Source organism: Onthophagus taurus, chromosome 11, assembly GCF_036711975.1.
Source record: "Onthophagus taurus isolate NC chromosome 11, IU_Otau_3.0, whole genome shotgun sequence".
Lineage (NCBI taxonomy): Eukaryota > Metazoa > Arthropoda > Insecta > Coleoptera > Scarabaeidae > Onthophagus > Onthophagus taurus.
Window position 1 is genome coordinate 30,328,209 of NC_091976.1, and position 25,841 is coordinate 30,354,049.

General features: G+C 37.1%; 1 protein-coding gene and 1 long non-coding RNA gene across 8 annotated transcripts in view; one reads left to right on the top strand and one right to left on the bottom strand.

Moving 5' to 3' along the window:
- Positions 1–25,841, bottom strand: part of LOC111428737 (LIM domain only protein 3-like) — an 86,617-nt gene that overhangs the window by 56,254 nt on the left and 4,522 nt on the right. The window lies entirely within an intron of this gene.
- On the top strand, positions 17,678–19,104 carry LOC111428739 (uncharacterized). 2 transcript variants are annotated; one of them, XR_002708087.2, is made up of 3 exons: positions 17,678–17,901; positions 17,958–18,616; positions 18,916–19,104. It is a non-coding gene; the product is annotated as an uncharacterized lncRNA (long non-coding RNA). The 2 variants fall into 2 exon arrangements; XR_011641980.1 differs by lacking the exon at positions 18,916–19,104 and adding an exon at positions 18,669–18,908.

Here is a 25,841-nt window from a genome sequence, read left to right on the forward strand (position 1 = left end):
TTCTGCCAATATGCCAATATAGGTGTCTAAATTTAATATCATTAATTTAATTAACCATCCTTTGGTCCAGTTTTCTATTGAATGTAAGGCCAATTGTAACTTATTTGTTGTGTCATCTGCGAATGTAACTGTTAAAGTTTCTGGTATCTGAGGAAGGTCGAATGGGTAGAATAAGTACAGCTTTGGGTCAAGCACACGGCTTGTATTTCATATAGTGGTGAATAAGCGTTTTCGTGTTTTACTCTAAAATATCAGTAGATAAATAAAATATCAATGTTATAAGTTATAAGCATAGAGAAAGTGACCAACTTAAATTTGGGGGACAAAAAGTAACTAGATTTAGGTTGGTATAGAAAAAGTAACTAAAATTTTTAAAATTTGCACCACCTAGTGGTGGATACTAGAACTAAACATAAGAGATTTCTATAACAGTTTCGTAATCGCCCGTTTTAGTAGCCGTTTCAATGTTTCTCCATTAATTAGGTAATAACGTACTGATTTCTTTACAGTTAGTTTTTGTATTTCACAATACAGTTCTTTCTTTCTTACTAGTGATGGAACGGATAGTAATTTTGCGAAAAGCCGGATACCGGATATTAGGCATCCCCTTCGGCCTGCTCTATATCTACCTGCTCAATATGGTTATAATTTCTGGTGCATTTCTGAAGTGATACCCTATATTGCCACATTATTGCGATATTTGAATAAAAATTAAATTAATAAGAAAGCTGATAAGATATGTCAACTTATTTTCATACTCATATTCCAAGAAATCGATTTTATGCGAATTTTTAAAACTTAATCGGCGAAAATTGCAAAATTCGAAAAAATTGTCGATCATTTCAAAAATTTATTTCTCAAAAACTAAAAGCGATTTTTCAAAACGGCTTGTTGCATTAAAAAGAGGATACTTTAATTAATAATTGGTGATATTTCCACAAGGATCCTTCAAGAAATTAATTTTATAGCGAATTTTGAAAATTATCGATGAAAATTGCAACATCGCAAATTTTATCAAAACATCAAATATTGTTTTCTCAAAAACTAAAAGTTATTTTTCAAAATGGGTTGGTTCATTGGAAAGAGGACACTTTTATTAACATTTTGGGAAATTTTCATACTTGTATTCTAAGAAATCGATTTTATACGAATTTTTAAAACTTAATCGGCGTAAATTGTAAAATTCGAAAAAATTGTCGATCATTTCAAACATTTATTTCTCAAGAACTGAAAGAGATTTTTCAAAACGGCTTGTTGCATTAAAAAGAGGATACTTTAATTAATAATTGGTGATACTTCCACAAGGATCCTTCAAGACATTAATTTTATAGCGAATTTTGAAAGTTATCGATGAAAATTGCAACAATAAAATTTTATCAAAACTTCAAATATTGTTTTCTCAAAAACTAAAAGTTATTTTTCAAAATGGGTTGGTTCATTGGAAAGAGGACACTTTTATTAACATTTTGGGAAATTTTCATACTCATATTCCAAGAAATCGATTTTATACGAATTTTTAAAACTTAATCGGCGTAAATTGTAAAATTCGAAAAAATTGTCGATCATTTCAAAAATTTATTTCTCAAGAACTGAAAGTGATTTTTCAAAACGGCTTTTTGCATTAAAAAGAGGATACTTTAATTAATAATTGGTGATATTTCCACAAGGATCCTTCAAGACATTAATTTTATAGCGAATTTTGAAAGTTATCGATGAAAATTGCAACATCAACAATTTTATCAAAACTTCAAATATTGTTTTCTCAAAAACTAAAAGTTATTTTCAAAATGGGTTGGTTCATTGGAAAGAGGACACTTTTATTAACACTTTGGGAAATTTTCATACTCATATTCCAAGAAATCGATTTTATACGAATTTTTAAAACTTAATCGGCGAAAATTGCAAAATTCGAAAAAATTGTCGATCATTTCAAAAATTTATTTCTCAAAAACTAAAAGCGATTTTTCAAAACGGCTTGTTGCATTAAAAAGAGGATACTTTAATTAATAATTGGTGATATTTCCACAAGGATCCTTCAAGACATTAATTTTATAGCGAATTTTGAAAGTTATCGATGAAAATTGCAACATCAAAAATTTTATCAAAACTTCAAATATTGTTTTCTCAAAAACTAAAAGTTATTTTTCAAAATGGGTTGGTTCATTGGAAAGAGGACACTTTTATTAACACCTTGGGAAATTTTCATACTCATATTCCAAGAAATCGATTTTATACGAATTTTTAAAACTTAATCGGCGAATATTGTAAAATTCGAAAAAATTGTTGATCATTTCAAAAATTTATTTCTCAAGAACTGAAAGTGATTTTTCAAAACGGTTTGTTGCATTAAAAAGAGGATACTTCAATTAATAATTGGTGATATTTCCACAAGGATCCTTCAAGACATTAATTTTATAGCGAATTTTGAAAGTTATCGATGAAAATTGCAACATCAAAAATTTTATCAAAACTTCAAATATTGTTTTCTCAAAAACTAAAAGTTATTTTTCAAAATGGGTTGGTTCATTGAAAAGAGAACACTTTTATTAACACTGGAGTACTAAGTAATAGGTTTCTAATATTCGGCCAAAGCCGTATCTGCCGATCTCTTTGAATTATGTTAGGAACCGCATTTAACATAGTTGTTGGACTGTCTAATGTAAACGTTTCTTTCAGATGTTTAACAGACAAATTAACTTTTTCTTTATTGTTCTTAGCCCAATTTCCATTACTATTTCGATTTGTTTTTGGAACTTTAAGCTTTCTTTTTAGCTTAATCAGTGCTGACATGGTCAGTAAAATCTTTTAAGTAATTTCTGTTACTTAATCTGTTAATGCTCTTAATTCGGCTGTTATTTTATTTAATTTAGTTTTATGACTAGGATTTTTATTGGTTTACCATTCATGCAAATTTTATGATATAATGTTTTTGCCTCTTTACTTCTATCTGTTGGCCAGTAAGTTGACTTACCAGTGGAGGATCTCAATATCACCAAATAAAATCTCTTTTGTAATTAAATTTTTGGAGATATTAAAATGTTTCGAATGCCGCCGGAGAGAATGGGGTGGTATAAGAAACAAATAAATTCGACGGGAGAATCAATTAATATCTCCGAATAAGGTCGATCGGTATGCTGGTGGAATATAATGAATCGCTTAAAAACCGGACTCTCACTTCAATATAATCGGGGCGATTCGGTGACACAGAGGGGAGAATCGGTTGAAGGAGGCTGCGATACGTTATATTGCGGCCACCGCGGAACCTTCGGCATTTTCAATATGCTTATATTCCTTATATAATGTGCAATAAGTGCGTCCGCAGGACATTCCGGTCCCTTCTTCCATCCTTTTCCGCACCGCTTACTTCTCTCTTTTATTAATACCTCGGCGAGACCGCAATTATAAAATCTGATGGACCGGGAACCAATAAAAGTGAAGATGGGAAATATTGAGCTAGATTTCTACCTATATTAAATTCTTAAATTAATATTAATCGTAAATTCTTCATATATTTAAATGTTTATTTGAACCTCGACATAAAAGACAAAATAAAACCCCATTGACGGTGAAAAGGAGGTTATGTCTTGTTGGAATGGCCTTAGGGAACGGGATAGGGTGGAGGGTCGAGCTCAAACCTAAAGCTCGCAAAACATATAACCGAGCGACCAGCAAATGGCTTTTTCTTTTGAGTATAATTTCAAGGAGGAAATTGAGAAAATCTCCTATATTTCCTTTTTTCATTCTCTTTAGGCCGATCATTTTTCATGCCATCTCCAGCCGATCCCGGGCCGGTGGTCCCGGTCCAGTTCAATTAAGATGGTCGTCGTCCTGCGGGAACCGCGGCTTTCCAAGATATACGATAGCCCGTCGCGATCATCTCTGCGTCCGTCTGCGGTGGAATTATACGCCCCTGCGACAAATCCCTCTTCAAAACCCCTACAACCCGCCCTTTTAGACCATACCAATGACCGCTACCGAAACGACCTTTTGCGGATCATAAACAATAAGGTTTAGGCTGTCGATGGGGGATCGCGCGATCGACATAAGCCGCAACATAAAAACTGAATCCATTCGAGGTCGCGACGCCTTTTATTAAAGGTGAATTTTCTCTCGGGATTACCAACCGGTGGCGGCGGCGGCGGTGGTGGCGCGACTCCGCAGCTAGCGCGAAAACCAGGCCATCGCAGCAACAGGTATCCCTGAAAGTCTCCCCATTGAATTAGTCCCATTTCCCATGATTAATATGGTTACGACCCACCTACGAGAACAAGGTCAACATGCTCAACACTTTCCCTCTTATTTCACAACTACACCTATAGAATGTCAGAGAAGCGGTAAACATGTGTAATAATACGAATACTTTACATGATTGTTAAGCAACTGAAAAACATTTAAATCGCAACATAGTTTGGAATGCAATGATAATATGAAATAGTTGAATATAATATAACATAACAGTAGAGTAGTTGTTATTGACCCATCTGAGAAGGGTGCCGAAGCCGCATTCCCCTTATTTTATTTTATTTTCTTTTTTTAATGAACATCTCGAGCATAACAAGACGATGTAGCGACCGGCTGCGGGGCGCAATTCTTAAATTGGACAGGGCCGGGCCGGGTGTTTTAATTAAATGCGACAACGGGCACAAGACGTTAGAATGTATAATGAAGTTCCGACGGGATCCCGGCGAAGGAGACCGAATTAAATACAACAAACGAAGCCGATTAACCGACGTCGTTGGGAGGCCGCCGCCGGCGAAACGACCCGAGCACATATATTGGTCTCATTAATTATATTTCGCGCGGCCAAAGCCCGGTTTTATTAACGAGCCGTGTCTATCTCGCAGCGGAATTTTATGACGATCAATTTGAATTTGTCGGTCGGACGCGGCGGCTCGATTAGCGTCACCGCATGTCAAATATTAACGATTACATCCATGCATTATAATTGAATTAAGTAGTTTTCAAAAAAAATGAGTTTCAGTAATTGCAGAAAATCATACAAAAAATGATTTTGAGTATTTCTAACATGTTTAAGCAGAAATTTTAATCTTGACTCAAGTTGCAACCAAGGTTTCGCAGTCAATCTTGCAATTACATGCACTGAAATGGTTCAATTTAAGGTTTCCAAGAAATTACGAGCAACGAATCAGAGTATCATGATCCGAACCAATTATGACATTGAGATACAAGGAGCAGAAGACATCGATAACAAAACAACCTAGTGGGTATTACTCCTTAGCTGATAGCTAGAGAGCTAGAAAGCTAGAAGATACTAAAAAGTATCTCGGAGGCATCACAGAGAACGAATGCGATTATTTAATACCCGCTGTGAAAATGTCCAACCCAAAAGATCAAAATACCACCCCAACCCAACCCAACCCACGAAACCAACGATTGTGTAGTTGAAGTATTGAAACCATCTTCATGGAACTCATTGATATCAAAAATCTACTGAAAGAAAGTTTAAAAGTGTTGATAATGATATTACCTAACTTGGATAAATATAACGGCGGTGCAGTAGTTGGATTGGTGCTGTTCTTAATGCTGAAGTCCTGTTGCAATTTTTTGTTCGCAACTAAATGAAGTTATAACACAAACAGCCTAAAGAACTTCAGAGTATAATGGACTGATCGTCTAACCAACCACTTGAACCCGCTTCCAGGTCTATGACACCTTAAAGCTAAAAGAGTTACCTAACGAGTGGACACCAAGAATTGGACTCCATGATCTTCACTCAGAAGGGAATAGTTATTCTGGCTGGGAATATGAACTGCAAATATCAAACTTGGAATCAAGATCACCTATCTAACGAAGAACACTTTGGCAACTCTGCTTTATCAATTCTACACCTTTTCCAAACTCACAGGAGATGAGTCATTCGTTTGGAATATTGTCTCCCAGACAGCAATTAGCAAGACGAACCTCGGCGATATTAGATAGTATTGTTTATTTGATGTGTTGGAAAGTGAATCAAGAGTACAACAGTTAAAAGAGAAATCGTTTATCCTCACTTTGCCGAGGTCGCTTGCGGGCGAGGCAATAGTTTTTAACTATTCTAACATAAAGCTGGTATATACTATTTGGCTCTAGCGCCTCGCCCGCAAGCGACCTCGGCGATATTAGATAGTATCGTTTATTTGATGTCTTGGAAAGTGAATCAAGAGTACAACAGTTAAATGAGAAATCGTTTATCCTCACTCTGCCGAGGACGCTTGCGGGCGAGGTAATACGATTTAACTATACCAACAGAAAGCCGGTATATACTATTTGGCTCTAGCGCCTCGCCCGCAAGCGACCTCGGCGATATTAGATAGTATCATTTATTTGATGTGTTGGAAAGTGAATCAAGAGTACAACAGTTAAATGAGAAATCGTTTATCCTCACTCTGCCGAGGTCGCTTGCGGGCGAGGCAATACTTGTGTCACTATATTAACATAAAGCTGGTATATACTATTGGATTTAGAGCCTCGCCCGCAAGCGACCTCGGCGATATTAGATAGTATCATTTATTTGATATGTTGGAAACTGAATCAAGAGTACAACAGTTAAATGAGAAATCGTTTATCCTCACTCTTTATCCTCACTCCATTTAACTATACCAACATAAAGCTGGTATATACTATTTGGCTGGCGATTCGCCAGCGATCTCGGCGATATTAGATGATAGCGTTTATTTGATGTGTTGGAAAGTGAACCAAGTCTACAGCAGTTAAATGAGAAATCGTTTATCCTCACTCTGCCGAGGTCGCTTGCGGGCGAGGCAATACTTGTGTCACTATATTAACATAAAGCTGGTATATACTATTGGATTTAGAGCCTCGCCCGCAAGCGACCTCGGCGATATTACATAGTACCGTTTATTTGATGTCTTGGAAAGTGCACCAAGTATATAGCAGTTAAATGAGAAATCGTTTATCCTCACTCTGCCGAGGTCGCTTGCGGGCGAGGCTATAGTTTTTTAACTGTACCAACATAAAGCTGGTAATACTATTGGCTCTAGTGGCTCGCCCGCAAGCGATCTCGGCGATATTAGATAGTATCGTTTATTTGATGTCTTGGAAAGTGAACCTAGTATACAGCCGTTAAAAGAGAAATCGTTTATCCTCACTCTGCGGGGATCGCTTGCGGGCTAGGCAATAGTTTTTAACTATACCAACATAAAGCTGGTCTTTACTATTTGGCTCTAGCGCCTCGCCCGCCAGCGATCTCGGCGATATTAGATGATAGCGTTTATTTGATGTGTTGGAAAGTGAACCAAGTCTACAGCAGTTAAATGAGAAATCGTTTATCCTCACTCTGCCGAGGTCGCTTGCGGGCGAGGCAATACTTGTGTCACTATATTAACATAAAGCTGGTATATACTATTGGATTTAGAGCCTCGCCCGCAAGCGACCTCGGCGATATTACATAGTACCGTTTATTTGATGTCTTGGAAAGTGCACCAAGTATATAGCAGTTAAATGAGAAATCGTTTATCCTCACTCTGCCGAGGTCGCTTGCGGGCGAGGCAATGGTTTTTTAACTATACCAACATAAAGCTGGTATATAGTAGTACTATTTGGCTGTAGTAATTACTGACGAATTTCTTGTATATTACATTTCAGGTACGATTTCCCGACTATCATAGTGGTAACCATACTCATAACTCTGACACTAGAAGAATTGGACATCATCCCATAACACAATGCAGTGCACCAACTTATCTGCCTTATCGAGTACTGTAACGAAAAATTCAATCTTTGTAGTACATTGGAGCTCTATTTCTGGAAATAGGTAAAATGTTCATGTCACAAGTACCCAAGAACTTGGAAGTCATTATGGATGCTTGATTAATTTAGGGATCACACATATAATTGATCAACGTCTGTTGTGCACGATAGATATTGATAGATGCCCTCAATCCACTCTTTATAGATAGTCTCATTATAGAGACATCCGCAAAAACTTTGAAATATAATATTTGTTTGATCAAACAGTGTTTTTGGTACATTTCTGGACTAACTTCTGGTTAAAACATATACAGGGTGATTCATAAGTAATGGGCCAAATTGTAAATGTACGTTCAGGAGGCCAAAATAATAATATTTTCATTAACAATAATGGGTCTTAGTCTGCTCCTTACTGAGATACAGGATGTTAAAGCGAAAAAAATAAAATAGATTTTTGTTAATAGATCAGCTACTTTTCTACATAATGACTCATAGTTGACTTATAGTTTTTGTAAGGGTAAACAATAATGTGTGAGAGGATTTGAGTTAACAATATTTTGAAATATCTTCCGGTTTGGCTGCCTTCTGTAAGGGTACATTTCACGATATTTTCTGGATGCTGCTTGCCCAGAAAAACGTTCTTGTGCGTAAACGCATAACATGTCTCTCATTTCTTCGTTTGAAAAGTGATTATGTCTCGGCATTTTGATTTATGTTAGGACAAGAATGAATCAGTTTACTTAACAATAAAATGTTTTAAACTATTCATTAAACGTAAAAGCTCATTGACGTTTCATAATTCATATGGCGCATGTGGCGACATCTACGAGTTAACTCAAATCCTCTCACACATTATTGTTTACCCTTACAAAAACTATAAGTCAACTATGAGTCATTATGTAGAAAAGTAGCTGATCTATTAACAAAAATCTATTTTATTTTTTTCGCTTTAACATCCTGTATCTCAGTAAGGAGCAGACTAAGACCCATTATTGTTAATGAAAATATTATTATTTTGGCCTCCTGAACGTACATTTACAATTTGGCCCATTACTTATGAATCACCCTGTATAATTTCTACATACATACACTTATCAAGAACATCTCTTAGAAGAGGCTATAACACTTTTTCTTGAGTTGCCCACTAAAATACAAAAAGCATATTGGAATAAAAACTTTTTGTAACAAAATTTTTTTGTTTCATTAAAAATAAATGATAAATAGTCTACTCGATAGATAACAAAATGTTATCTATTTCGTATGGTCCATCGAGTGATTTTAAATATTTACAAGAAATACTTGGGGCGATAAGTATTCCGTCGGGCAGTTTTCCCGAGAGCGTACCGGTTAATAATTTAAATTAAGCCCTTAAAAGCGTTCTGCTCATAAAATGTTTGCGTCGGGCTCAAAAAAATCCTCCGTCGCGGAATTTCCGCTTTAGAGCCGTTTAAGTGAACCCCCTAATGCAGTCCATTCGTTTCAATTAGCGCGTCCGCGCGGATCGCAGGTGAATTGTGAAATGTCCACCACGACCGAAAGATTTTCAATTTATCGTAACACCTATTGTTACCGCCGCATAGTTCCAACATCCCCCATCTATCATTCTCAATGTTGCGTCCCCCTTTATTGATTTTGAAATGGGGGGCGGTTAATTTTGCAGGGTCACGTATTTCATATTAGGGGCGGAATCAATCGACGCAATTTTTAATATGTTTTATCGTCATTTTTTTCAGCTGAGCGTTTTTCATCGACGAAAAATGAATTCATTAAGCGGATGCGAGCGTTGTGACGCCCGGGACATGGTGCGGTACGTGACGCTACCGCCCCCCGCTTTATAATACAAAGTAATCGCGAAGTTTTATCTAGGACCGAGCGCCCGTCGGCGGCCAGAGATCAATTTCATTTCTTAATATTATATAGGGATCGTGACCGGGCGAAATACGCTGGAAAACTGACGTTATTAAATTCGAAATGAAAAATTGGGTAGTTTAAAATTGGACCCGCCACGACTCCCGAATTATCTATCTAAATCTTTTCCCCCCCTCCCTACGACTATCTTATAACATAACATAAAGAAAACCACCACAAACATTTATTGCTTTCTTCGATTTAATTTATTTTGTTAACTCTTAATAATGAATTCTTTGTGTGAATTGTTTAAAGTGGGGGTGCGGTTGTTGGGCGTACTCTTTGATCATTGCTCATTAAAGAGACCGTCTTCGCACTAATTAGCGGATGTACGCCGAGGAAACCGGTACAAGCGCGAGCACGTTTAGTCGGACGGGACCCTTAACTGTAATGAATTTGGGCCGGCGTAATTATTTATCCCGCACATTGCCCTGCCCCCCGGTTTAAATTAAAGTGGGCAGATGCAGCTGACGGCGGCGCCGTTCGGGGGCGGCGTGTATGCATAGAGGGCGCTTTCGGAGCTTGTTTGCTTAATTATCTTTCGCCGCGACTCCGGTCGGCTTAACATGTGAACACCGGAGAGGCGCTCCAGATCAGACAAGCCAATCGTCTCCCCCGGCCATCCTCTCATACTTCTCTCCTTCTACCCACCCCATAGTCCAGTTTCCCAACCAATTTCGATCTAGACTATCCCCCAATTACCTCATCCTTACAACTATTTTTGTTTTAAATTACATTTTGTCGATCTTAAATCTTATTGATAGATAATGATTAAGTAAGAAGAAAGTTCCTTTATCTTAAATGTTGAAATATGTTTGACGATGTAGGTCACGCCTCACCCTCTCTTGTCCCATTAATTAGAAAGGAAGCCCCCGGAGAGGTAAAAAGTCCAATCTCCGTCCGGATCCAATATCCGTCGTAGCACACAAGGGCCTTATTTAAAATAATAAGAAACGTATTTATCACGGGCAAGTCATCTGAAAGTGAAGGGAGTTAAATTCGACCGGACCGCCAGCGGGGGGGTGATCGGGGGGACACACAGTGGCGGATATCGCAGACGGGGAAATTGGGTGGCGCGTTTATTGGAAATCTTTCAGCTGTCCGAACTGGCAGCCCTTCGCCCCCATCCCCCGCCACGTCCCGATCCCTGTCGGCCTTCGCCCCGCCGCCACGTCGAAGAAGTGAGGAGTGAATTCGGACGCCGAAGGAATTGCATTTTCTCGCCACTCCTGAAATGAATAAAAGGAGACAGGTATACGCGACGTCCCTCTTTCCCCGTGTTTTACGCTCTCTTCGCCGCGACGCCGACGTCCAGGAATCAATTTGGATAATGGACCCTTGTACACCGGACAAAGGCACCCCGATTGGCCTCGCAATGTTGCCTCCTACGCTTTCTTCCGTATTAAACTCTTCGTTTTCCATCCTGACACTTCTTCAACTTTCAACATTTTAAATCTATCACCGATTCAATTTATAGCAGTTCTTAAATTGATATGCTTACAACATTTTTAGAGAAATGAAGTTGTATAATTTTCTTGTAATAATCTAGAAAAGACAAAGCAATTACACAATATACAGTGTGTTAATTAATTATCGTACCTGACGTCATCATTGCAAGTATGCAACCAATATCACAGTATTGGTATTGCAATACGTGATTTGCGTATTGGGTTGCATACTTGGAATAAGGACGTCGAGTACGATAAATAATTAACACACTGTACGAGAAAAATGCGCCAATAACATAATTAACAAATCGATAAAGATCGGCACAAAGCAAATCACATCGTAGCAAGAATGACTTGATTCTTCCCTTCAGAAATGTAATTAAGATCATGATACTTATGGCTTCGTTATTATTGATTTTAGGAAACGGATCAAGAATTCTTGAACAAACACCGCACCAAACTTAACTTGAGCTCTCCTGTCTTGAAACAACCATAAATGTTGATTATGTCTATTAAACATGCCGCAGTTTGTAAATCGTGTTTCATCTGTCCACAAAACTTTAATCTAAACTATGGATCAGCTTCACACATGTTAATAAACCACGTACAATATTCTACACGCTTATTGTAGTCATCTAGGGATAGTATTTGTGAAACTGCCTATATGAATGAAATCTGTGCTTTGTTAGTTTTCTTACGACAGTACGTTATGACGTGCCTGCTTCAGATGCAACTTGTGTTGAAACCGATGCATCTTAATGGATTCGTGCTAATACATTTACTTCTTTCTTGCATTCTTAGTTGGTATACAGAAAGAACCATACTCGCCCAATATAGCGTAAGAACATATCAGCCTCTTAAAAGTAGATAGAGAAGGCTGGCGACAAAATATTGTTCAAAATACTGTTCTGCAGCTTGTATTGCATTTTTATAGCATAAAATGATATCACGGTTTTCTTGATTAGAAAAATTCATATTGATTATAATTTAGAAAACCTCAATCAACGTTAATTAGAAACTAAACGAAACATACGTCTGTCTTGAGCTGTCATAACCAAACGTATCTATCAAGTGTTACCTGAATAGTTTTCCAAAATTTCAAGTTTGTGTCATAACTCAAAAATTATTGCTTAAATAAAAAAGTCAGTCTACTTTATTAAACATGTAATACCCTACAAATTTTTCCTAAAATCAATAATAACTTAATAATAAATATTTTTTCGAGATATCTAGTTAGCCATGCATTTTATCCAAAAAACAAAAAGTTCATTAAATTAAGTTCATGAAACTGCAATTCTTTCCCTATTTAATCGTACTAAACATGAAAAAAAAATTCACCCTGTATATTTTGTACATTTCATGTAAGAATTTGTTAAAAAATTTGTACAGTAAAAGCCGACCAGCATTGTTCAAATATTTTCTCAGCAAACTTAGGTTGCTACATTCCTATGATATTGCAATACGCGATTTGCGTATTCAGATATATTCAGTGTGATATTGGTTGCATACTTGCAATGATGACGTCGGGTACGATAATTAATTAACACACTGTATGTTCAGCTTTTTTGACACGTCGCTCGTTGCAAAGTCGACAAGTTTGATCCTCAGCTTGTTCAATGTAGTGGTATTTTAAAACCACCTGAGGAAATCTGAGAGCGTTCTTAGATCTCCTTTGCTGAGGCATAACACCTTTTTGGTTTTGTTTTGCGACGGAGTTATCATACTCTTCGACATTTTTAGTCTTCTGCCATCATTACTTATTCTCACACAAGCAGTAATTGTCTTCTAAAAGATATTTAGGCTTCTACTAGCAGTATCTGATCTTCTGCATACAGTATTTTCACTTTTTTAAGCAGTAATCATTTTTTGAAGGTAATATCTAGGCTTTTATTGGCAGTATTTAGTCTTCTGCCACCAGTACTTATCTCTCTGTAAGCAACAACCGTTTTCTGGAAGTAATATCTACGCTTTTATTAACAGTATGAAACCACTTTTAGTGTTTTGCCACCAGTACTTATTCTTATGAAAATTATACATTTGGAATAACAATAATACTTTGATAAATGCTTGTTTGGTTTATAACAGCATCGATTCGGCTAGTTTAGTGGTTAATTGAGGTGGTATTTTAGTCCATTCTGTCTTCAACACTATTTTTAAGGGAGTTCTCTCAGGTTGTTGATACACTGGTATACATGTGTAGGCTTGAATTGTCCCTTTTGTAGGTTCAAAGCGGTGCAGAAGTTTGTAGCAAGTACATCTGCTTAAAAAATGGTTATGTCCTAGCTGAGGGTCAATTTGGTCCTACTCCGGATCCAACTGCCTTTGAAGCATCCGTGTACCTAGATTCTCGATGGAACATTATGGATTTGATATGCGACATCACGTGATCTCAGTAATTAACAATGGTCGTTATAAGAACCTTCCGCAGAATTATATTTGGTGTCCTTAATTTGCGTGAAGTCGCGTTCGGTCCTTCAGCGGCTCTCCTGGCAAACAAGGCGTCTAATTAGGTAGAGCGACGTCACAGCCGACGCCGCCGGTGGCGGCAACTAATTGGCGGACGTGTAACAGAGGAGGAGACACACGCGGGGGCCGCGGGTCAGCTACGCGACGACCTTTCGCCCGTCTCTTAATCCGGAAGCCGCACACCAGCGCCGGCTAACAAGCGCGATGAATAATAACAAAATCAGATCCGAACGAAGGGGCGGTGTCGGCGAGTGCCGAGAACCGGCCTCGGGGCCCCGGCTGTAACGAGCACCCCAGAACACTTCCATAAGCCTATTAATTATTAGTCGTTCCAATTAGGGGGCTCCCACGTCAATTTAATTTAATTAATGCAAGGTAATTGTTCGCCGTAGATTAGTGCCCCGATGGCGGCGCAATGGCCGACGGCAACCGGAACAATGGTACCTATTGTGGTTTAGATTAGAAACGACGCCAGATTTCAATTTAACACTTCCAAGTGTGTACCCCTGTTTTAAAATTGAAAAGAAAATAAGGTGGAATATGTGTTAATATGTGTGAAGAAAATATTGAAAGACGACGTTGATGGTGAAACGAGTGGGGGTGGTTGTCGGAGGAATAACGTCGGCACGAGCCACGGTCTGGTGGCAGTGCTGCGACGCGTCCTTCCTACAAAACCTATTACGTAGTGGGGCCGCCGTCGCGTTATCTTAATTAGATCGGGGCGCGGACTGAAAAGAATCCATATTTTCGATTTAATTTGAACTAATTTACATCCTTAAATTGAAAACTTCGCCCGGGCGAAAGGAGTCAGTCACTCGCGGTATTTTTCAATCAATCGGCAATTGTCGAGCGGCCCGGCTCGATTATCCAGTATAACGGCGGCCCAATCCCCAGCGCGTGGCCCCCCTCGACCGCCGGACTGCACCGGGAATGCTAACGACATGTATACTGCATTAATTACTCCGTTCTCAGAATGCTCGGAACGATTAAGCGTAATGTCGGATAATGCGAATTGCTCTGATGCCGGCGCGTTATAAATGGGGCTACTTAGCGCCCGACATAGCCGCCCCCTTTTCGCTCCCTCCTTCCTCGAATCAGTCCCCGTTGCTGGCTCGGACGCTTGTTTAAACCTCCCGCCACTCACTGGCTCTCTGGTAATTCTGCGGGTATCAATATTAAACTGGGGAAACTATTTCCTGGTAGATTTTGAGTTTGGTTAATATGGGGCTCCGGTTGATATACCCCCTCTGACGTTATTAATATCCCAAAGTGCTTCACAATAGATTACCGAATCCATCCCTTTTTCTCTTTACAGTTCATTTCAAACTTTGCAAAAATTTATATTACACCCTATTACTTTTCAATTCAAAATTTCTATTTTCCATATTTTAAGTGACTGAGGGAGATGAGTTCCATATGTTCGTTAAAGATTAATAATCAAAGATAAACGGAATAAAATATCTAATAGATGGCGCCTACAGCCGTTATAAGGAATAGATAATCTACTTATTGATAGATGGCGTAATCCATATTAGTACGAGAGGTATATAAAGTTAATAAGAGTAGGCGATTTGCAACCTAAATGTAATTAATTCGCTTTATATCAGTTCATAGTAAAGAAAAAAAGTACTGAACCTCACAGATAACACATTGAAAACCGTTTGACTTGCCACCAATGTGATTTTTACTCCTAATTCACGATCATTCCCATTTTTGGAGATTTGGAACTTGATACCAGAGTAGAACAGGAAGAGAATATGATGGGAGCACACACTCAACCTTAATAATACAACTATTTGACAGCACATACTCTAAAGAAGCACTGTATCTCACAAATAACATATTGAACATCGTTTGAATTGCTACCAATAGGACTCTCACTCATAATTCACAATCATTCTCACTTTTGGAGATTGGGAACTTGATATCAGAGTAGAACAGGAAGAAAATATGATGTCAGCATACACTCAACCTTAACAGTGATCCTTAGTCAGGTGACAGGGATTGATGGTATAAGCCTTAGGATGCTGGGTTTCTATTGTCCACACATAACTCCCTGCCTCCTTCATGTAATTAACTTTTGTTTATAGTTTGTTGTCTTTCCTGAGAAATGGAAATCTGCCAAAGTTGTTCCTATGCCTAAATCATCAACTGCTTCTTCCTTCTCGGATGAGGCTAATTAGTATTTTGAGTACTTTGTCGGGAATTTTGGAAAGGGTCGTGGTGGAACAAATACGTGAGCACTTGGAACGCTTTCATATTCTGCCCTCCATCCAATCAGGAATTAGACCTGGGTGATTGATAATGATGTGTCGCATCCAGCCGTATTGTGGTCTGGTGTACCGCAGAGCTCTACATTGGGTCTCCTTTTGTTCACTATCTATATGTTGTTAGCTTCTGCTCAAAGTTTTATATCTATACGGATGACACACAACTTTACTACAGCTTTAACTCAAATAATGTGCTAGAGTCTGTTCCAGTTGTAAACAGTGATTTAGATAAATTTATAAGTATTACTAAAAAACATGGTCTTTTGTTAAATGGGAATCAATCGGTATACATGGTTAAGGAATCCAAAGCGATTATCAGCAATATGGCCCATATCTTTACAGATGGAACTGAATTGGAGAAGAAGTCTTGGACTTTACATTGACGACAGCTTAAGGTTTACCCGGAACACAAATGAACTGATCAGGCGTGCTTACGCAAAATTGCAAATGCTGTTTGCTCATAGACAAGTCTTGAACGTCGATATTAAAAAGAATCTTTGTGAGTCTGTAATTTTATCCAATTTTACATATTGTGGCACAATGTAGGGCTACTGCCTGTTGACTGCTGATGCACGACGTATTCAGGTAGTTCAGAATTATTGTGTTCGTTTTATATTTGATATACGCCGACCTCAGAGAGTATCGTATAAGCTAGGGTATAAACTACCACCTTACCTCACCAACAAAATTGCTTACAGAACGGACATTCATAATATTAATGTACGGCGTAAGGACCTCATTGACATTCCTCGTCACCGTACCCAACTGTTCAAGAGGTTTTGTTACGTTCTTATATATATATATATCCTTTTTTTTTTCGTGTATGGGATTTCCAGAAAGTCCAAGACGCCATAATTTGGCTTACTGATGGAAATACCCTTTGACAAATTCTATACTTAGTAATTTTTATGTATTACTTATATTGTAGTATTCTTTTATGCCAATAAACTATTATTAATATTAACAATACAATCATTTGGCAACACACACTCCAAAGAAGCACTGTACCACATAGATAGCACACTGAACACCGTTCGACTTGCCACCAATGGGACTTTCAGTCATAATTCACGATCATTCCCACTTTTGCAGATTTGGAACTTGATACCAGAGTAGAACGGAAAAAGATATGATAGCAGCACACACTCAACCTTAACAATATAATCATTTGGCAGCACACACTCCAAAGAAGCACTGTATCTCACAAATAACATATTGAAAACCGTTTGACTTGCCACTAATCGGACTTTTACTCATAATTCACGATCCTTCCCACTTTTGTAGATTTGGAACTTGATACCAGAGCAGAACAGGAAGAGAATACTTAACAATACAATCATTTGGCAGGACAAGTGTAGCTCTCTTCTAAAGTAAACCAGAAATAATTGATGAACTAAAAAATCACTCAACATCTCATGCTGCCTTTATGTCTTCCGCAGTATAGCTTTTGCCATTGAGTCTTAACCTATAGGACTTAATGTATTCTTAACTGTGAGGATGCTGATTTATATCACATTGCCCACATTCACCGTAGCTTATGATAGCTGCTACTAGAAGATAATCCTAATTGCTTCATCTTTGCCCAATGAAATAAGAGAGATGGTTTTTACGTGGCCACAACATTACCTTGCAGACTCTGAGACTCTTCCAATATGTCAGAAAAAGATATAATTAGGCACAATATACTGGAACTGTTTGATAAGATTGAATCATCTATTAACTATTAATAAAAAGTTTAAAGAAAAAGTATTTACTTCACATCTACGAATAAATAGAAATAAATAAGTAAATAAAATGAGTGCTGAACATAATTAAATGGTAATTGTTGCTAATTTAAAATCTACGTGTGTACAAACAATGAATCAAGAAAAATAAAAAGAAGGGGTACATTAAAAAAAGGCAACAATAATAATTGTTGTTGCATTATTACGATAACACACACCATATATTCACAACGTACACGTTATTATTAAAGCAAAAAAATCGCCTTAGGCACCGAGACCTAACTTTACCTCACGTACCGTTGATTGTTTCCTTTCACGATGTACAAAGCAACATTTGCGTTGGTAATTCTGATAAGTTTAACATTGAATGGAATCGTAAGTAGCCGTTAAATAAATAATTTCCATTTGATTTATAAATCCACAATTTATAGCACTCTGGAATATTTAATATTATGAGACCTTGGAGGTCTCTTGATGCAAAAGCTATAGGAACTTGGATCGCGGAAAATCCTTTTTTTGGGAAACCGAAAAAGAATCAACCCGATTTTAGCCTTGATGTTCCTAAAGATGTGGAAGTCGTTGTGCATTTAGTTAAAAAGAAACCAGAAGAGAATCAAAATGAAATTGAATCGACCACTAATTTGGATTTAGAATCAAATTGATGAAATTGTTTGAAAAAAATAATTTAAATAAAAGAAAAGAAAAATGAGTAATGGGTAATTTTCTTGTTTTAATCGTCCATAAAACACTATCAAATGATTTAATGAAATGATTTAATGAGTCATTGACCACAAACCGACGTTCATCAAAGACCGAAACGATTCGGATCTTATGGGTTGTATGAAACCGCGTGGGTGGCTTATAAGTAATAGCAGTCGAGACTCTGTAATTCAATTTCGAGCCGTCCCTATTGCGGGAACATTCACTTTTGCACTTATGAAAACGGACACCGGGAATCCACACTCTGGTCGTTCCATCGCGTTACAGTGTCCATTTCTTGTTACCTTAGAGCCGAGGTTTATTTACAACCATGTTCAAAGGATATCTCCAACTTATTCTTTTCATTGGAATATTATCCTGTATAAGTCAAGTGAGTAAAATATGGGATAAATAAAGATTTTGGGTTTATAATATTTTTTTAGTGTTTCATTTTGAATACAATTAAAGATTTTAAAAGTTGGATAACCGAAGGACTCTCTAGCTTTAAAGGTGTAAGAGAAGATTCAAAAAAACCTCCACCCCCAAGACCTAAAGTAACGATTATAAATCATGCTAATTCTTCGGATGTTGCATTAAATATAACTAAAGATTAATTTTTGTAATAATAGTTTCTTAATAAAATATTATAAACCCAAATAGAATAATTTTGATTAATTTTTTCGATTTTAGTGTTCTATTTTCGATGCTGTAAGTGATTTTAAAAGTTGGGCTGGAGAATCTATTACTTCAATTCGAAATTTATTTAAAAAACCACGACCACGTGATCGCCCCCATATCGATGTTATAAATTACGGTGGAATGAATGTAACACAACTAACTTCATCGCAACCTTAATTCGTAATAAAATAAGATTAACAAATTAAATCTATTTGTCTCTTTTTTTCTTAATTAATTCTTTTTCTTATTCGACCGACAATCGCTACCTGGCACTAAACGATGGTATTTAATAGGTTTTTGCGCATTAAACGAGCGCCCGCATAGCAGCCGGCGATGTCCCAACATCACATCGTCCAATTAAAAATACGTCGTACTATTTATTTTTATGTTCATCGGACAATGTCCCATTAGTTTGTGACCGGCGCGTCTTCGCTTAACGAATCCGAAACGCAACAATAACGCGTCGACTGGGAATAACTGATTTAATTAGACGAACCTTTCGCTCAACGTGCCGGTTCTATATAGAAGGCTAATTAAAGTCGTTACAGGCATAAATATCGACGCCACCAGAGGATTATATGTCTTTATTGCCGTACGTAATGCCTTCGTCTTGTCCTCACAATGAGCCGTATTCTTCTTCCTTACGTATCAACTTTTTTTTCTTTTACTTCTTCTTTTCCGACAGTAATTGGCTTCAATCTTGTGACTTACACTGATGACCGCGAACTTCGAGGTCTCAAATTCCTATAACGCTTCAATTTACCTCTATTTAATGTTGCTATTTTGTTTACTGTAAGCACTCGATTAGGAAAGGTCATCGAGGTTGTTATTTAAGAGGTTAATTAAAATTTACGTAAAACTCTTCGCTTTCTAAATTGTTGTTGTTATCTAATTGTTTTTAAGTAGTTAGTAAAAACAATTAGATCGTAAAACGGTGAATTTTTACTTGAAACTTAACCGGGTATAAAAAACGGAGGTGATGGTTAATCAACCGCTTGTTAACATTAACGAACCTACTATTGTCAGAAATATCGCACTAAAAATGTCATTCTGTTCCCCTGTGAACGCAGGAACAGTTCGGTCCCCGTTGGAGTAGAGTCGATAACGAAGCTTTTGAAAAGCACGCCACATTGTAGATGTGCGTGAGTATTCAATTTGAGCGATTGAACGCTTCGTTAGGGAGTTGAAATGTGAAAATCCACCCTGATTGACTTCTCAAAACTAACTTAAAATCATCTCCAATGGTGATATAGGTGGATTTATATTAAGAAATGCATCGAATTTAGATTCATAATATTATAAGGTTATTGCAAAATTAAAACAATCTCTCCATAAAGAATCTCCACATGATTCACAGTGGCTCTATATCATATCATCTTAATACATATCCTCTTACTTCTTCAACTTTCCATCTTTCATTATTTGTTGTATACTCATCCCACTCATACATCCATCCTCAAAGACATAGCTGACATATCTATAATGCTAATTCAGCTGATAACACACCTCAAGAGAGTGTCTTCTCCCATATTTTCGGCATTTATAATAAAATGTTCAAAAACATCATTGATAGGTTTAGAAGAGGTATAAGTTTTTAATCTTCCGAAAAGTAGGCCATTTGGCTTAGGAAACAGGAACGAATAGGGTCAAATCTAACTGGACTATTCATGACCACTCACTTGTAGAAGCCACCCCAACGGAATTGGATATAGAAAAATCTAAACAAAAGGGTGAAAAATGAAATCAACTACATCCTCACCAACAACAAAGAAAATTTCACAGATGGTAAGAGCGAAAATCAGTATCGAGACTAAGCGAGAGAGACGCAAACTGATAAAGAGCTAGGCATATCCAACTTTGGCAAAACTAGAACAAAGGCAACGCGAACATTAGGAAATCATCCAGACGAAGGTGCAATCAACGGAAACCTTGCGTCGTATGGATTTCCACCAACTAAAGGGATAATAGATGAGTGCCACGATGACCCTCATGGATACAAGCCCACAATAAGATCATACCTAAAGAAATCCGAAATGCTTAAGATAGGAGAGAAACTACTTGCGGATGCATTGCTAATCCTGTTGAACAGATCCCTGCAAGAATAGAGGATTTCAACAATGTGGAATAATTCGAAGGTTATCCTGCTGTTCGAAAAGGCGTCTACTAACCCTTATAGATTATCAAAAGATGTTCCACTCCGTCGAGATATATTAAAAGCAATGGCGAGAATCAATACTCTAATCTTGTCCTACATATTTACACCAACACAACACTCAAAACTGGGTGACGACATGCAGATGGAGAAGACCCCGGTTGATAGAGGTGCTCTCCAGGATTACTCAATATCAAGTAAACTGTTCTCCCAGAATGATTCTATCTCATGACAAATAATAAGTAGTAGGTGAAGAAAATTGTAGCAAAAGTTTTTTAGTTTCCATGAAATTTACTTTCAAATCAAGAATACATATAAAATTTTAAAATGACATCAAAGCAAGTGTTCCAACTTGTTTCCAATATTTTCTATACACAATTAGGCTCGCTGAATCCACGATGTCCCACTAGCGTGGCTTAAACCAGGGTGTTGGCGGACGGTATCATCTGCATAGCACTCAATCTTGATTTTGTAATCATTCATAGTGTAACTATACTTTACAATACATACTTTGTAGTGTTTGCCTTTTTTCGTTACTTTGTCGAACGTTTTTTTGCCGGAGTTCTATCTTCTTTTTGATGCTCTCAACATTTTCCTCAACACTGTGTGATCCGTACATGTCATTCTTCATCTCGTTACTAAATTTCGTCATGTATCATTTGTGTAGGTAACTCTTGCAATCAGAAGGACGTAAGCCAACGACACACTCAAATATATGTAAAAAATTTTTTGCAGAAGATGAAATAAGTATTCAGTATAAGATCAATTCTAAGCAGATGAGACAGTTTGGTGTTGCTATGTAGGATGATTTCTGGAAGCAAAGACTGTACGCTTTGGCGATGATATGATAGCGCGGCCTAAACGAGATGGCCAGCCCAATGGATTACCTCGACCTGTCCACCTTCCGGGAAGCACCTTATCTACAATTTTTTTCACCCATTATTTGTCTCGAGGAATAAATCGTCAAGTGTATGCGTATAAGTTGAGAATTACCCTGTATAATGGCTACATTGCGTTGTAACTTCGGCTAATTACTATGCGTTTAGTGCCCTTAATCTGCACTACATTACTTAACCATTTAATATCATTAGAAAAGCTTTGTTATAAATGTGAAACCTCGTTCCCAAGCGATCTCAGCTCAAAATTGAATTTCAGTACCTTGGAATACGAATAATTATTACGATATTTATATCATATAGTTGTATTTAATATCATTAAGGATATTATCACTAGGGAACAGATTTCATAATAAAGGTGTTTTTGTAGATTTGGAGTCTCAGCTCCATAGCTCAATAGTTTTATGAGTCTGGTCGTAAAACTATTTCAATGTGTTAGTACACATCACAAAGTTAAGATACTTGCATTTAATATCATTAGGCATAGACATAAAGTTCATTATAAAGGCCTTTTGTAAATTTGGAGTCTCAGCCTCAAGCAACTTTGGGTCATAATACGATTTCAATACCCTGGTATATCACGGTATTAAGATAATTACATTTAATATCATTAGGGATGGCTATAAGTGTCATAATAAGCAGGTTTTGTAGATCTGGAGCATCGGCCGCAAGCAACCTCAACTCATAGAACGATTTCAACGTTTTAGTACACAAATAGCTATCACAATGTTAAGATAATTGCATTTAATATCATAAGGGAGGGATATAGAGTTCATTATAAAGGTCTTTTTGCAAATATGGGGCCTCAGCCTCAAGCAATTTCGGCTCATAATACGATTTCAATACCCTGGTATATCATTGTATTAAGATAATTACATTTAATATCATTAGGGATAACTATAAGTGTCATAATAAGCTGGTTTTGTAGATATGGAGCCTCGGCTGCAAGCAACCTCGGCTCATAACACGATTTCAACGTTTTAGTATACAAATACCTATCCTAATAGTAAGATAATTGTATTTCATATCATTAGGGATAGATATAGAGCTTATTATAAAGGTCTTTTTGCAAATATGGAGCCTCAGCCTCAAGCAATTTCGGCTCATAATACGATTTCAATACCCTAGTATATCATGGTATTAAGATAATTACATTTAATATCATTAGGGATAACTATAAGTGTCATAATAAGCTGGTTTTGTAGATATGGAGCCTCGGCCGCAAGCAACTTCGGCTCATAATACGATTTCAATACCCTGGTATATCATGATATTAAGATAATTACATTTAATATCATTAGGGATGGCTATAAGTGTCATAATAAGCTGGTGTTGTAGATCTGGAGCCTCGGCTGCAAGCAACCTCGGTTCATAACACGATTTCAACGTTTTAGTACACAAATAGCTATCACAATGATAAGACAATTGTATTTAATATCATTAGGGATAGATATAGAGCTTATTATAAAGGTCTTTTGGCAAATATGGAGCCTCAATCGCAAGCGAACTCGGCAATTCAATACCTTGTCATATCACATTATTAAGATAATTATATCTAATATCATTAGGGATGGGTATAGGTTTCATAATAAAGGTGCTTTTGTAGATCTAGATCCTCGGCGCATAATACCATTTCAATGTGAGATATGATTATACACCCTGATTATTAGGGCACGGAACTTTTGTAACAAAACGATTTTCCCCCTCCACTTGTTGTTGCCAATCGGTGACGTTTCTAAAAAAACAAGCCCAGAAAACTAGCCACTGAGAACAAGTAGAGGGGGAAATCGTATCGTTTTGTTACAAAAGTTCCGTGCCCTACTGATTATAATATATAAATTATTTTCGATAGTACAGATAAGAATTATTTGATGTAGTCGATAAAAAGTAGTGATCTGATTTGAATTGGATCTGTGTGGATGGAGGTGGTTAGGTAACCGTTCAAATTTCGGAAAATTAAAGCACGGGGCACCGTAGGATGTAATTAAATTGGAGCGGGCTATTGACTGACAGCGTTGATTAAATTCATCAAGAGCGAGAGGCCCAACGTTAAACATCACCGGGCGGCTGCATCGATCCCCATATGGAGGAATTAATTAAATTTTTAAATCGCTCGAAAGTCTGATACTGCACCAGAATTTCATAAAAAAAAATTTTTCAGGCAAAAAATTTTTTCTGTAAACTTTGTTTTTGTTATATCGAGTAATTGTGTTCTTTTTCATTAAATATTGAATAAAAATTGCATAAATTTTAACAAAAAATGTTTTTCTTATAGACTATTTATGGGAAATAATTCAAATTAATTTCTTTGAAACTGCAGAGGATGTTTTGTCGTTTTCCGGGTCTCCGTTTCATCGGCGTTTTGTTTCGCTTTCTAGCCGATGGTTTTTGCGGGCCGTGCGATCGGGGAATACGTTCAAACTGCGAAAGATTTGCATAGCCGAGAGCGCGTGCAAGGTTTATTAGCATTTAGATTGAACGGAACAATAAAAACGAAACACTCGAAGTCGCCGATTACCATAATTTAGAAAGTATGTTGCCTTCTTGCCGCCGCGCTTATTTACCGGCAGTTATTATCGCGTTTATGTAAATTATTGTGTACGCAGGTACCCCTACTTTTCATTTTTCAATAGAACCTCTTTTAAACCAACACAAACCCAATTAAATTTAAGATTTCCTCTGAAATATTTTGAGGTTATCCTCAATGGATACTGTAATGAATAGAATAGAGGGGTCGGTTTGAACATCCCTACCGGAGGGGCTTCTCTTGTTGACTCTAATCAGGCTCGGGTGTGGTAGGTAGAAAGGAATAAGTCGCGGACGGCCGTAGCATGGAAATTCCGTGAAAGTTTTTACGCCGGATTCAATTGCCACAGCGAGCCAGCACGCGCTTGTCTCGTCTGATTACGACGACACCTTTGGGCGATCTGCAATCGGCCGGGATCGCTTTAATCAGACCGAGTTTTCTTATTTAGGGGAAAAGTTTAATTGCCCGACATCTTCAGGCCGCTTCAGCTTCAAGGGATATCATAAAAGCGGTAGGAAGGTCTTGGTTTGAATTAAGAAAGGGGGCCACTTTACGGATAAAGTACACGCAGGATTATCTTACTATTTTGTGGATAAATTAATTTTTTTTTAACTGTTACTATTTTTCGTTTATTTAGTAATTAGCTCCATCTATCTACCGCAAGTGAGGTGTCATGACAACGTGATATGTTATGAAAACCACCTTCAGTAATGGAGATCATAATAGATGCTAAGAAGGAAACTAAAACCCAAGATTAATCAAAAAATAGATATAATAGTCTTGATATTGATCTTGCTTCTTTAAGAATTACCTGTTCCTGCCTAAAAAACAGGAACTTGTAGGTAGAAATTGGGGATAAATATAAATCTAACCCACGTTCTTAACTATCTCCTGAGCTATCTATACAGGGTGATTTATTAGCTCATCATCAAACTTTGACATATCGTACATCCAGTTGAATAGTACCGTATGTATAGTGAATATAGTTTTAAAGAAATCAAGAAAACAATTTTATCTGTGTTGTTTTTTATGAATATCTGAAAATATTGTTCTGCTTTTGTTCATAAGTGCAATTAAACTAAATATTTGTTTTCAAAAAATGAAATTTTCAAAAGTGAAGTTTCAAAGTGGATTTTGATAGTTGCAGCAATATTGAATTTTTGCATATTCAAAAATGTTATTGAAGTCTCGCTGTGATTATGATTTTGTGGCATATAAAATACAAAATTAAATAAAGGAAATTTATTATTAAATACGAAATTTTGGTATTACAGAAAAGATATTTAGAACGAAAACGTAATCTACAGGCTGGTTCAAATTCGATGTCTCAATAGGCTAACTCGGAGACAATAAGATAATAATA